We start from the raw sequence: 13,117 nt of genomic DNA, 5'->3' as shown, positions 1-13,117 counted from the left end.
TCTCCAACTATACAGCACTGATAATAAAACTTCTAGGTTAATCGTGAAAAGATTCTCCGCCGTGAGGGACACTCAGAGAGGTTCACAGAGTTACATGAAGAAGAGGAGAGGGAGGAGGGAGATAGAGATGAGCAGGAGGAGAAAAAGGGGGACTCAAGAGGAGAGAGACAGATCTACGCAGTTGTCTGTTCCCAAAGTGGTCTCCATAGCCCAGACACCCACAGAGGTTCACAGAATTGGATTGGGAAGAGAAGGGGAATGGAGGAAATAGAGGTGATCTGGGGGAGAAAACGGAGAGTCAAAAGTGGGAGAGAGTAATCAACACACTCCTGAATAAAAATCGGAACTGAATATTGGATTTTTAAATGTCCAAAATTTATATCACATACTGAAAAACAAAGATTAAAAATCTAGAATAGAGGTTAGACTCTTAAAAATAGAATATTGAAAACAAAAACAAAAACAAAAAATTTTAGGAATATATATGAAGTTCGGTTTAAAAATAGGGCTTCTCTTTTTTTTTTTTTGCAAGGTTATAGTGAAATGAAAATGAAAATTAAGTAGTAGTAGAGGAGTAATAGAGGTATTTAAAAGAAAATAAGAGAAAAAGAAAAAAAAAGCAAGAAAAAAGAAAAGAAAAAAATTTTTTTCCTCCTTTCGAAGACAGTGGGCTGCTTTCCTGGGCGCCTGATGTCCTCAGCTAGCGATCAGAAGTTGTTTTGTGAAGTTTGCTCTGCGTTCACAGTTATTCTTTCGATGAATTTGTAGGGAAGAAAGTGGTCTCCCCGGCCTATTCCTCCGCCATCTTGGCTCCTCCCCCTATCGTTGATATTTTGAAAAGAATGAAATACACTTAAAAATCTTTTAATTTCTAATGTAGTAAATATACCAAATAAACAAAAGCTCTTGGTAGAGAGAGACTGTAGATAAGTATTAACAGTGTAACAGAGTCTTGAGGCCAAAACATTTAGGATCTTCTGCTTCAGTTCATGTATCCAGAAAACTATGAAAACATTTATTCCTCAGACAACTTTCCAAGCTTAATTTTGATCAATATTTCCAAGCATTTTCTTTGAACAGATTTAATTTTGATGGCTACTCAGTTATCTCTCTATAAAAATATAAACCGGTTTGATTCCTCTCTCCTTAATTTTTTTGTTCATCTCTTTTAAATTTCCATTTTAGCATCCTGTGGTTAAAAATGTGACAAGTAGAAAATACGCAAGACTGACAATAGCATATCTATGTGAAATGATATGTTAAAATCATATTATGTGAAATTTATATTCTATAGGAATATAGGAATGCCTCTTTTGTGGTGGGCAGGGCCAAAAATTTTTGTCTTGTTTTCTTTTGCACAGGCTGACAGGGAAATGATTAAGAAAATTTCATCTCTTCTTAGATTGATTAAGGTGAATCTGTTTCAAGCATGTTAGAAGAAGAAAAAGTAAAAAGTTTTATCACCTAGGGGAACTATACATTGTTTTTTCACTTGAAAACTTTAGCGGCTAGAAATTTTCCCTGTTCAAAATTATCATGTAATTTAAGAAGAGCTGAGTGCAAGGTATTTAATTATTTACTCTATGGCATATAAATTGTGTGACCATGTAATTTGTCATCCAAATGGTACCCTTAGAAGTGTACTTTGCTGAGTTAGAAGAAAACCAAGAGTATCCTGGTTTAACTGAGACTTATGTCATCCTACCTAGAAATCATAATGTTCTTGAAAAGCAGAACCTTTGACATGGTAGAATATTGTATTTCAACTGCCAGTCTTGTTCCTTTTTGTAATCTAATAGTTCTCTTCTGACAGATTTTGTTGATGAAACCTGTGAGAAAGTTTCCCTGATGAAACCTGTCTACTAAAAAGAAAGTATTTGAAATTTCATTGTTATGCCCAAATAAAAATGAAAGAGAACTAATAGTTGGAACTTCCAGCTTATTTTTTTACATCTGCTTGAATTAGGGGATGTTGCAAGATAAGTAACTGAGCAAATGAACCTTAGTGATGGCTCACTGTTTTAACGGGGGTATCAGTTATTAATCTGATGCTAACACAAACTGGCAGCTATGGCTCAGGGTGTTTTGAAAATCCATCTGTTGGCCTGGTTTCAGACCTTATGACTTATATTAGACGCCCTGGGAATCTTACATATGAAAGGGGCCGTGCTATGTGGTAGATTTAACTGACAAATTAAACACCACTGCTAGAATGATATAGTGATAATTTATGATATTTTATGATATATGTGTACAGCCTTTGATTTTAAGTGTATTTTAGGAAACATGAAAGTAAATATTGAATTCAAAATAAAAAGAAAAATAAATGAATGAAATGATTAGAGGGCAGAGTCTGTAGTCAAAGGGAACCATTAAGATATAGGATATTAATGTTAGGAAAGCCTTCTGATTGCCAAACATTATGGATAACTGGCCCATCACATCACCTAATTGCCTCTGAACACATTTTTTTTTTTTTTTACCAAGCTAGTATATTAATGTTTTTAAAAGTACTTAGCACAGTGCCTGACATAAAGTTATAAAAATGTTAGTTATTAAGATTAACAGCAGTAATAGTTATATTAGAATACTTATGGTAACCGTACTTATTCCTGACATCAGCACACCCACTCAGATTATTATAAATTTGCTTTATTCCTAATGCTTTCCTTAAATTGGCATGGTATTAACACTGATATATTTCAAAAATAAAAACACTATATATAAATAAAATGCATGTGTATGCACACGTGCACACACATACGTGTGTTTATCCCTCAGATACCTTTGTGTGCCTGCTCAGTCACTGTCATGTCCAGCTCTTTGCAACCCCAAGGAATGCAGCCCGCCAGGCTCTTCTGTCCATGGAATTTCCCAGGCAAGAATACTGGAGGGGGTTGCCATTTCCTACTCTAGGGGATCTTCCTGACCCAGGAATCGAACCTGCATCTCCTGTGTCTCCCGCATTGGTAGGCAGATTCTTTACCACTGAGCTGCAATATTTTATATTGCATATACATATTTATGTGAAATTTATGTATATAAATACGATGGTAAAGATAGAAAATGGACTTTATTATTTGGGGGGCTATGGGAAAAACACAGTATAGTGTTATTTATGTTTTGTATAAAATACCTAAAGCAATAACTGTTGCTAACAGAAAGAACAACATTTTGTCAGTTCATCAACTGTGGCTCTATTTGATCTTATATTGACTAAGTTATTCAGGGAAATATTTTGTTTTGGTTCTGGCTATGAGTAAAGGAAACTACAATTATTTATCACGTGGTTCATACCATGGAACCATAGCTGCCAAATATATTTTCATTGCTAACAGCTCCCATAAAAGCCAAAGCTATTACTTAAGTCAGTCTTAACTTAATACACTTTAGAGGAAGAGAGTTCACAGTTGTGCTCCAACTATGCATTTTTAGCAACAGTTTAGTTTATAAGTATGGCATGAGTGAGTGAAAGTCACTCAGTCATGTCCAACTCTTTGTGACCCCATGGACTGTACAGTCCATGGAATTCTCCAGGCCAGAATACTGAAGTGGATCACTGTTCCCTTCTCCAGGGGATCTTCCCACCCCAGGAATTGAACCCAGGTCTCCCGCATTGCAGGCATATTCTTTGAGCCACCAGGGAAGCCCTAAGTATGGCATACATTTATCTATATAGGATGGTTGTTTAAAAAAATGAGCATGCCACTCTTTATCAATGATTTACTTTTCAGGACTTTTTCTTTGCTCAGAATTATTTAGACCTTTTCAATCATTTTTCTAATTAAAAACATTTTTTTATTGTTTTATTTTTGGCTGTACCGGGTCTTCATTGCTGTGAGTGGGCCTTCTCTAGCTGCGGTAAGCCAGGGCTACTGTCCAGGGCTGTGGAGGGCTTCTCGTCGTGGCGGCTTCTCCTGTTGCAGACTCTGGGCTCCAGGGTGCAGGGGCTTCAGTAGTTGCGGCGCACGGGCCTAGTTGCCCCGCAGCACGGGAAACCTTCCTGGGCCAGGGATCGAACCCATGTCGCCTGTACTGGCAGGTGGATTCTTAGCCACCGGACCACCAGGGAAGTCCCACTTTTCTAATTGTAAACAGACCAAACAGGAGATGCCACATTTCTACTGAAAGTTAAATGTGAAGCTCTGGAGGCCACAGGGGCCTGCCTCTTCCGAGTCCATTTTCCTCCCACCTTGATCCCTGGTTGGCAGAGCCTTTCATTCCCTGTGAGACAGTGAACTTCAGAGCTCGTGTGCTCCACGTTAGCCCTTCAGGTGATTGGTCCCATTCTTCTCACCAGTGGTTAGTTTAGGAAGTGGCATGTGACCCAGTTCTGATAAGTGAGGGCAAGTCTGCTTCGGATCCCAGAGAAAAGTTTTTTTTTGATGATGCATAATTTGTTGGGAAGAGGACATCCTTATTTTTAGCTGGAAATTGATCAATATACATATGACCCCAGACTTAGCATCTTAACCACAGGGACAAGTAGGGGACTTCAAGCCTGATGTGCTTCGTATGGGAGACTAGAACATGACTCTTGATCTTCTTTTTTTAATTTATTTTTAATTTGAGTATAATTGCTTTACAGTGTTGTTTGGTTTCCGCCGTATAACAGCGTGAATCAGCCATAAGTATACATATATCTCCTCCCTCTTGAACCTGCTTCCCAGTCTCCCTTGATGATCTTCTTAAGCCACAGAATTAACCAACCTAGAGCAGTCTAATCTACCTTAGATTATAGGGGATAGTGACATTTAAAAAAATTCTTAACCATCTGAATCAAGAGTTTCTTGTTACTTGCAGCTGAATGCATCCTACCAGATATAACACATTTTGGATGTGAATTACAGAATGTATTAGCAGAAAAGACTCGGTGTTTTATGTATATTTAAACACAGTTCTGATAGTTACTAAAACTTTATGGTTGAATCTATAAACAGAAAGAATACTGACGTAGTGTAGCAGATGAATGTCAGCCTAGGCCCTGGTGGATCATGACAGGTCCTGAGACCTGCCAAAACCAATCTTGATTTAACTGCATTTCATCAGATATAAGAAAATCTTCTTTTCATTATCTTGGGGATTCCCTTTCATTCTTCTGTATTACTTTGTGTTATTAGAGGAAAAAAGAATGAATAATTACATCCTGAGTCATTCAAGCACCCTTTATTTGAAGCCTTCAGATGCTTTACATCACAGGAAATGTGACTGACTGTTGTGCTATCAGTGAATCAAGACAAACAGTGAACCACTTTCAGAACTAAATATAGATTTGAGGATATTCTACGTAAAGAATTAGGACCTGTGGGAAAAAACCCTAGTAAGTTGAGAACTGTAAAACCAAATTTTGTGTTGTTTACACTATTAAACTACAAATAAACTCATTACTTATTGGTTAGCTTTTTGAAATTTTTTTTTCTTCCCGTGAAGGATGTTTCTTTCTCTCTGAAAGGTGCATGGCATTAGAGGATTAAAGGCACTTGAATGAGAAAGCAGCCATGTCGGATAATACAAAATACTGGCCAGCAGATTAAGTGTATTCTCTGCTCTTCTTTCTTTTTTTAAAGTAGGTTTTAACATGCAAACATTGAACTTGCCTGTGAGTAAGTAACTCATGTCAGCTTTTGTGAATTCATTGTTAATGCCTGCAAAGAAGGACAGACTGTAAAACGCAGGCCTGAAGAGTATCTGTCTAGAGTAGATGACTGTTACAGGCCTCTGTCCCCGTGATGCTGCTTTGCCTTCAGAAAACTGCCGAATAGGATTCACCACAATGTGAATTTGGGGCTTTCTCCTGCTCCCTTCATCGTGCCTACAGATGTGGGCCCTCTGCCCTCCTTGGGGCCAGGCTTTCTCTCTCACCTACTCTGGCTGCTCCCCTCGACTCAAGAGTGACCCTCACCCCAAGAGCTGATGTGATTACCGTGTCGGCACATGCTCAGTGCTTCATGAAGAGTGCCTCGAATCAGGTAGATTTGATAAAACGGTGTCATATAAATTCAAGGTATCTGTGTATAAATACATGGTAACTTCTCAGCCTTCTTCCAGCCCTGCAGCTGTCTGTTATCTGAGCAGGGAAATAGATCATCTGCCCTCATTTATTCTCACCATTAAGGAAAAGGCTTCAGCTACATCCACTGTTTAAGGTTGGGCCACATACTTAGAGAAGAACTGACTGGATGATAAGCATGGAGGAGGCATTTGAAAGTTGGCGCTTGGCAGGCATGCGTCCGCAGAGGTCGGGAAGGACACTGGGATTGACAAGGAAGGGCTTCTTGTGCAGCTCCGATTGTTTCCTCTCCTTTCCTAAATGCACATATGCTGCATATGGTATGTTTTCCACACATATGAAAAAACACTTTCTCTTTCCAATTACATACTGAAATTGTAGAGCCTGTGGCAGTTTGAAATACCTATAACTTGCAGTTTTTTTAGAAAAACAGCTAAAGTGCTGTAGAAGTTAAAAGGTCTTTGTTGAAAATATGACTAAGCAGGAATAATGGTGAAAAACAATCCTTGGCTCCTAAATTTCAGTTAGGTCAAGATTCTTTTACCTTGACCTAATTTAAAGGTAATTTAAAAGGACTTCACCAGTGAGGTTTACAGATCATCCATAAGGCTTTTCAGTTATAATTTTTCAGTCTTTTTCCCTTGCAGACAGATACTCATGAAAACAGGTTTCAAACATCGATAAATAATGTAGTTTTGGAACCTTGCCCCTTGGGTACAGAATGACTACACAGATGCAGCATGATTGAAAAATGGAAGCACATCTGTATGATAGATATATGCTTACTGTGGATTGGTTATTGAAAACTGAACTTGGGTTTTACGGGAACATAGAGAAGCAAAACAGTATTGAGTAAGTCCATCCAGCTTTCTCAAGCCCAGATTAGCTGTTTGTTTTTTTGGTACCCTAATGTCAATATAAAAAATTGTGATATATTCCAAAACATCCCAATTTTTGTGAATTGTATTTCCATCAATTGTCAAGCACTTCTTGAACTTATGTACCTTTTCACTGAAATGGTGACATTTCTTGGCATAATAGTTTCCATGAGCGTGCTACCTGTTTCATAAGGAAGTCTTCCGGAAGTGTGTCTTCTGTGCTTAAAGGCACATCTCCTAAGGCTTGGTTCCAGAATTTGGAGGGATAAAGCATTTTCCCCCCTTGTTTACACTTCATGATTTTATGTTCTCTTTGTCTCCATTCTTTTGAATAAAGGAACATTTACCTTTTATTTTCTTTCTCATTTGTTTCTATAAGTTGTTAAACTCAGATTTCCTTTCTTAATGAACTGGAAGTCTCAGAAGAATTGGTCATTTCTACAGTTTTATAGAGTCAAAATATTACAGTGAGTTTTTTTCTTTGAGTCAGACTTTTGTAGCAAGGTTGCTCAGAAATCCACATATACATGTTTTCAGTTATAGATAGAACATAAAGCCAAAGAATGACACAGAGAATAGTCTTTGGTCATAGTTAAGAATTTATGTTTTTCATTGGAGAGAGTAATCAGAGCTGATATTTCAAAGTACACGAAGAAGAGACAGCTGCCACCCCCTCATACTTTTAGTTGTATTCCTGCCATTGTCACCATTATAATAAAAATTCAAACAGCTGTAGCTGATATGAGCAACTGTCTTCACCATGGTTGGTTTGTAGCCAGGCCTGTGAGAAAAGATAACTTGAAAAGGTTATGTTTTTAAATGTATGAACATGAAATCATAGCAGATATTTTTTATCATTGACGTTAAACTTCTTTTTTTAGTCTAGTTATGGTAGATCTCTATATATTACTGAAAGGAGTCTGTTTAACCCCTTAATAAAACCCCACTAATATTTTGGGGGATTCCTTGTGAATGATCTGAGTTTCTCTCTTCCTGGAAGATGAATGCTTCCTGGGGTCATTCTGGTGCCTGTGTTCTTCACTGAATCATTTCCCGAAGGCATGGCAGGCAGCAGGGCCAGGCTCCAGCTCCAATAAAGGATCTGTCTTTAGGTCCTTTGTTTTAAAATAGGATTATATTACTCTTGCACCATTAATAAAAGGATTTGGTGACAAAACATAAGAAACTAAGGCATTTAAAACATATTGCCATAGAGCTTGTTAGATAACTATTTTTCTGAACATTACTCTGAAATTGTAAGAGGTTTCATAAAGTATTTGCATTGGCCAAAAAGTTTTTCCGTGAGATGTTATGTAAAAGCCTGAATGAACTTTCTGGCCAACCCAATATATACCTGATACTACACACAAATTATATTAAGTAACATGGAACTCTGCAATGAGATGCTCAGGGTTTATGCATCCAGACAAACTGAGTCCAGACCCCATTGTTGTCAGATGCTCTCGGGAAGATTTTGGCCAAGTTATTTTCTGAACTTTTTTCTGCAGTTTTTTCACCTGTCCAATGGGGTTAGTATTAATAGTAGCTACCTCAGAGCTGCAGTGAAGATTAAGTGAGTGAGTAAATGTAAAGCACTTAACATGTGCTTGGCAGGTGTCCAGGAAGTGTTAGTGATGATTTATTTTATTTTTTCAAATTTATTTTTAATTGGAGGATAATTGCCTTACATTGTCGTGTTGATTTCTGCCATACAACAGTGCAAATCAGCCACGTGTTAGTTGCTTAGTCCTATCTGACTCTTTGCAACCCCATGGACTGTAGCTCACCAGACCCCTCCGTCCACAAGCATCCATATATCCCCTCCTTCCTGAGCCTCCCCCCACTCCCCCAGTCTCTAGTTGGTCACAGGGGCCGGGTTGAGCTCCGTGAGCTGTGCGGCCGCTTCCCACCGCGCTCTCTCTTACTCTCAGGAATGCATGCATCTCAGTGCTGCTCTCTAGGGTCATCTCACCCCCTCCTTCCCCGCTGTGCCCGCCAGTCTCTTCTCTACATCTGCGTTTCTGTTCCTGCCCTGCAAATAGGCTCATCAGTACCATTTTTCTACATTCTGTATATATGCATTAGTATACATATTTGTTTTTCTCTTTCTGACTTACTCTATATGACACGCTCTAGGTTTGTCCACATCACTAGAACTGACTCAGATTTGTTCCTTTTTATGGCTGAGCAATATTCCATTGTGTATATATGTACCACAGCTTCTTTATCCATTCACCTCTCACTGGACGTCTAGGTTGCTTCTGTGTTCTGGCTGTTGTAAATCGTGCTGCGGTGAACATTGGGGTACACGTGTCTTTTTCAGTTAGTGGTTTTCTCAGGATGTAAGCCCAGTAGTGGGATTGCTCGGTCATATGGTGGTTTTATTCCTAGCTTTTTAAAGGAATCTCCATATTGTTTTCCACGGTGGTTGTATCAATTTACAGTGCAAGAGGGTTCCCTTTTCTTCACATCCTCTCCAGCATTTATTGTAGATTTTTTGATAATGGCCATTCTGACAGATATATCATGACACATCATGTAGTTTTGATTTGCATTTCTCAAATAATGAACAGTGTGGAGCATCTTTTAATGTGTTTGTTGGCCATCTGTATGTTTTCTTTGGAGAAATGTCTGTTTAGGTCTTCTGCCCATTTTTTGATTGGGTTGTTTCTTCTGATATTGAGCTGCATGAGCTGCTTGTATATTTTGGAGATTGACCCTCTGTCAGTTGCTCTGTTTGCCATTATTTTCTCCCATTTTGAGGGTTGTCTTTTCATCTTGTTTATAGTTTCCTTTGCTGTTAGCGATTATTTTAAATTTTAAACTACTACTTGATTGTTTTTGTGAGTTAGGGAAGAGTGAGGTATGGCAGAAAGTGAAGAACTAAGGGAAGAGTGAGGTATGGCAGAAAGTGAAGAACTAAAGAGCCTCTTGATGAAAGTTAAAGAGGAGAGTGAAGAAGTTGGCTTAAAACTCAGCATTCAGAAAACTAAGATCATGGCATCTGCTCCCATCTCTTCATGGCAAATAGATGGGGAAACAGTGGAAACAGTGTCACACTTTATTTTGGGGGCTCTAAAATCACTGCAAATGGTGACTGCAGCTATGAAATTAAAAGCTTGCTTCTTGAAAGAAAAGCTATGACCAACCTAGACAGCATATTTAAAAGCAGAGACATTATTTTGCCAACAAAGTTCCATCTAGTCAAAGCTATGGTAGTACTTGTATGTATGGTAGTACGTATGGTAGTATGTATGACTACATACAGTAGTTATATATGGATGTGAGACTTGGACTATAAAGAAAGCTGAGTGCCAAAGAATTGATGCTTTTGAACTGTGGTGTTAGAGAACACTCTTGAGAGTACCTTGGACAGCAAGGAAATCCAGTCCATCATAAAGGAAATCAGTCCTGAATATTCATTGGAAGGACTGGCATTGAAGCTGAAACTCCAATACTTTGGCCACCTGATGGGAAGAACTGACTCACTGGAACAGACCCTGATGCTGGTAAAGATGGAAGGCGGGAGGAGAAGGGGACAACAGAGGATGAGATGATTAGATGGCATCACTGACTCAATGGACATGAATTTGAGTAAACTCCAGGAGTTGGTGATGGACAGAGAGACCTGGTGTGCTGTAGTCCATGGGGTCGCAAAGACACGACAGTGAGTGAACTGAACTGAGGTGGGGCTTCCACCTTAAACTATTCAACTTAATTACATACTGTTGTATTCCCAAATAATTGGGTAAAATATGACTACTTTCTAGATCCTTCTGCATGATATTTATTCACATTTGGGAGGAGGGCATGGAATGGCAGGGGGAAAAATTCTATTTTTTGACTAGAATTTCATTTATATATGAAATAGTTTGTTTCTTAAATGAAAAAATCCAGACACATGAATTTATTAGTTATTTTGAATTAAAAATTTATGTATATGAAAGCTCTTATGAAATCTATAGGAGTGAAATCACATTTATGTTGAAGGAATCATCTTTATTGAAAAAACTCACAACTATGCAGTGTGAAAACCATTCTTAGAAATCCCAAACTCGGTCAGTTCAGTCGCTCAGGCATGTCTGACTCTTGAGACCCCATGGACTGCAACACGCCAGGTTTCCCTGTCCATCACCAACTCCCGGAGCCTACTCAAACTCATGTCAATCATGTTGGTGATGCCATCCAACCGTCTTGTCCTCTGTCGTCCCCTTCTCCTTCCACCTTCAATCTTTCTCAGCATCAGGGTCTTTCCCAATGTGTCAGTTCTTCACATCAGGTAGCCAAAGTATTGGAGTTTCAGCTTCAGCATCAGTCCTTTCAATGAATATTCAGGACTGATTTCCTTTAGGATGGACTGGTTGGAGCTACAAGTAGCCATAAACCTACAGTGTGAAATTGCAGCCTTTTAGAACTGAGATAAACCTTAGTGACCTTGAGCACAGACTCCATCCCCTCTTTGAGGTTAAACGATGTACTAATTATTTGCACAATTATAAGCCAGTTTTAAAATTTCTTTCTTGAGTTTCTCAGTAGTTTTCTAATCTTTTATTATGCTTAATTCACTTTTAATGCTTATGGGGGAAAAAAGCCTCTAACATTTTATAACTCCATCCCTTCCCGCCCCCCACTTTGGATTGCAGGACATCCTGGGATACACACTGTTACTTAGCTAACAATACATTTTATAGGTTTCATTCTTAATCGTACGTTTTCAGTAGTAGTGCCAACAGGGACTAATTAATAAAGTCGAGTTGGTAGAGTTCATCACAGGACGTTATCCCCTGGAGGTTGAATTGGAGTGAGGGGGCTCCTTTCTTGGACGTGACAGGTGTAAGCAGTAACTCAAGCTGGCGCTAGAGGGCGCCAGAATCGGGCGAGCCGGAGGTGAGATGGCTCGCTGTGCTGGAGAACTGGGAGAGGCGGAGGGGAGATGGTAGCTCGTGCTGGAAAGACTGGGATGTTCAGTCTGTTCTCGTCTCTCCCTCCTCCCGAACACCCCCTACTCTGCAATAACAAAATTTTATAGTGAGTTTACCAGATTTACAGATGAAGATAGCAAAACTCAGACAGAGAGGTCAGCGTTTCAGAACTGTTAATACCGGACGGATCTGAGATTCAGACCTTTGGCTTTTTATGTCTAAAGGTTCTGTCCCTACACCAGTGCCAGGACTAGGGGATGCCAGGAGTTGCTCATGTTCCTCAGTGAAGTGCGTTCACTGCGGATGTTTCTTTAGCACACAAAGTAATGCTTAGGATTTAGAAAATAGGTGGTTTTTTTTTCTTTTTCTTCCAGACTGTATACTCTTTTTCTTCAGATGAGTAGGAAAACAGACACACTGCATTCAAAACCAGGGAAATTTTCATCATCACCCACTGCTTTCTTCCAGTGCCCGGTGAACGCGTGAGTGCCTAGCTGGAAAGTCGAGGAATAGAGTTTAAGAATTTGGGTGGTATTCCTGGCACCATGAGCAGTCTTTCCTTCCCATAGTGTTGCAAGATAAAGCTCTTCCCTATGCAAGATAACAGATTTGGAACGATTACATGAAGTTCAAAATATATCGTGTCTGGAAATCAGCTGTTTTGCCATCCCTGAATTTGCTTAACCCCCTTAACCATGTAGTGTTTTTATTCAGAAAAGATGCTATTATTGCTGATCTTTTTCTCAGTGATTTGGGGCATTTTCTGGGCTGCTGACATACTTTGATGCTCTAATTTAAAAATTCATGGTATTGATTTAATGCTTTAGTAGAGAAACACAGCAGTGTTTAAAAAAGCAGATATTTAAACCATAAAGTGCAGATGACAATTGATGGTCTCTTTTATACCCCTCCTCCACTTCGCCATTTCTACCCTTCTTGCAGCTTGAAGTTCCTGGTACTCCAACTTGTGTTTTCTGTCGTTCTGCGAAGTCAGGTTCCCTGTTTGTGAAACAAAGAAATAAAAATTTCCTGGGGATAAAAGAAAGCTCTTCCTCTTTAAGTAGCAGACAGAATATATGGTCCCCCCCCTCCCCCTTTGAATTTCCCGTGTAATCACTGTCTCTGTCTGCAGGAGAAAGGACTCCTTGTGGTTTGTTCTCCACTATCTTCCTTGGAGACGTATCTGCAGAGCCGCGCAGCGCACGTGGCACTCATCTCAGGGCGAGAGCTCCCAGTTTTAGGAGAATCAGGCGAGCGCAGGGCCGCGTCTTTCCCCGAAAGCCAGCCGCGTATCAGCTGCGCGGGGA

General features: G+C 39.4%; 1 protein-coding gene across 2 annotated transcripts in view; it reads left to right on the top strand.

Annotated features, from left to right (window-relative positions):
• AKAP7 (A-kinase anchoring protein 7) overlaps nucleotides 1-13,117 on the top strand; it is a 129,383-nt gene that overhangs the window by 81,122 nt on the left and 35,144 nt on the right. The window lies entirely within an intron of this gene.

Source organism: Muntiacus reevesi, chromosome 3 (genome assembly GCF_963930625.1).
Source record: "Muntiacus reevesi chromosome 3, mMunRee1.1, whole genome shotgun sequence".
In the NCBI taxonomy this organism is placed as follows: domain Eukaryota; kingdom Metazoa; phylum Chordata; class Mammalia; order Artiodactyla; family Cervidae; genus Muntiacus; species Muntiacus reevesi.
This window is presented reverse-complemented; position numbering and strand designations above follow the sequence as displayed.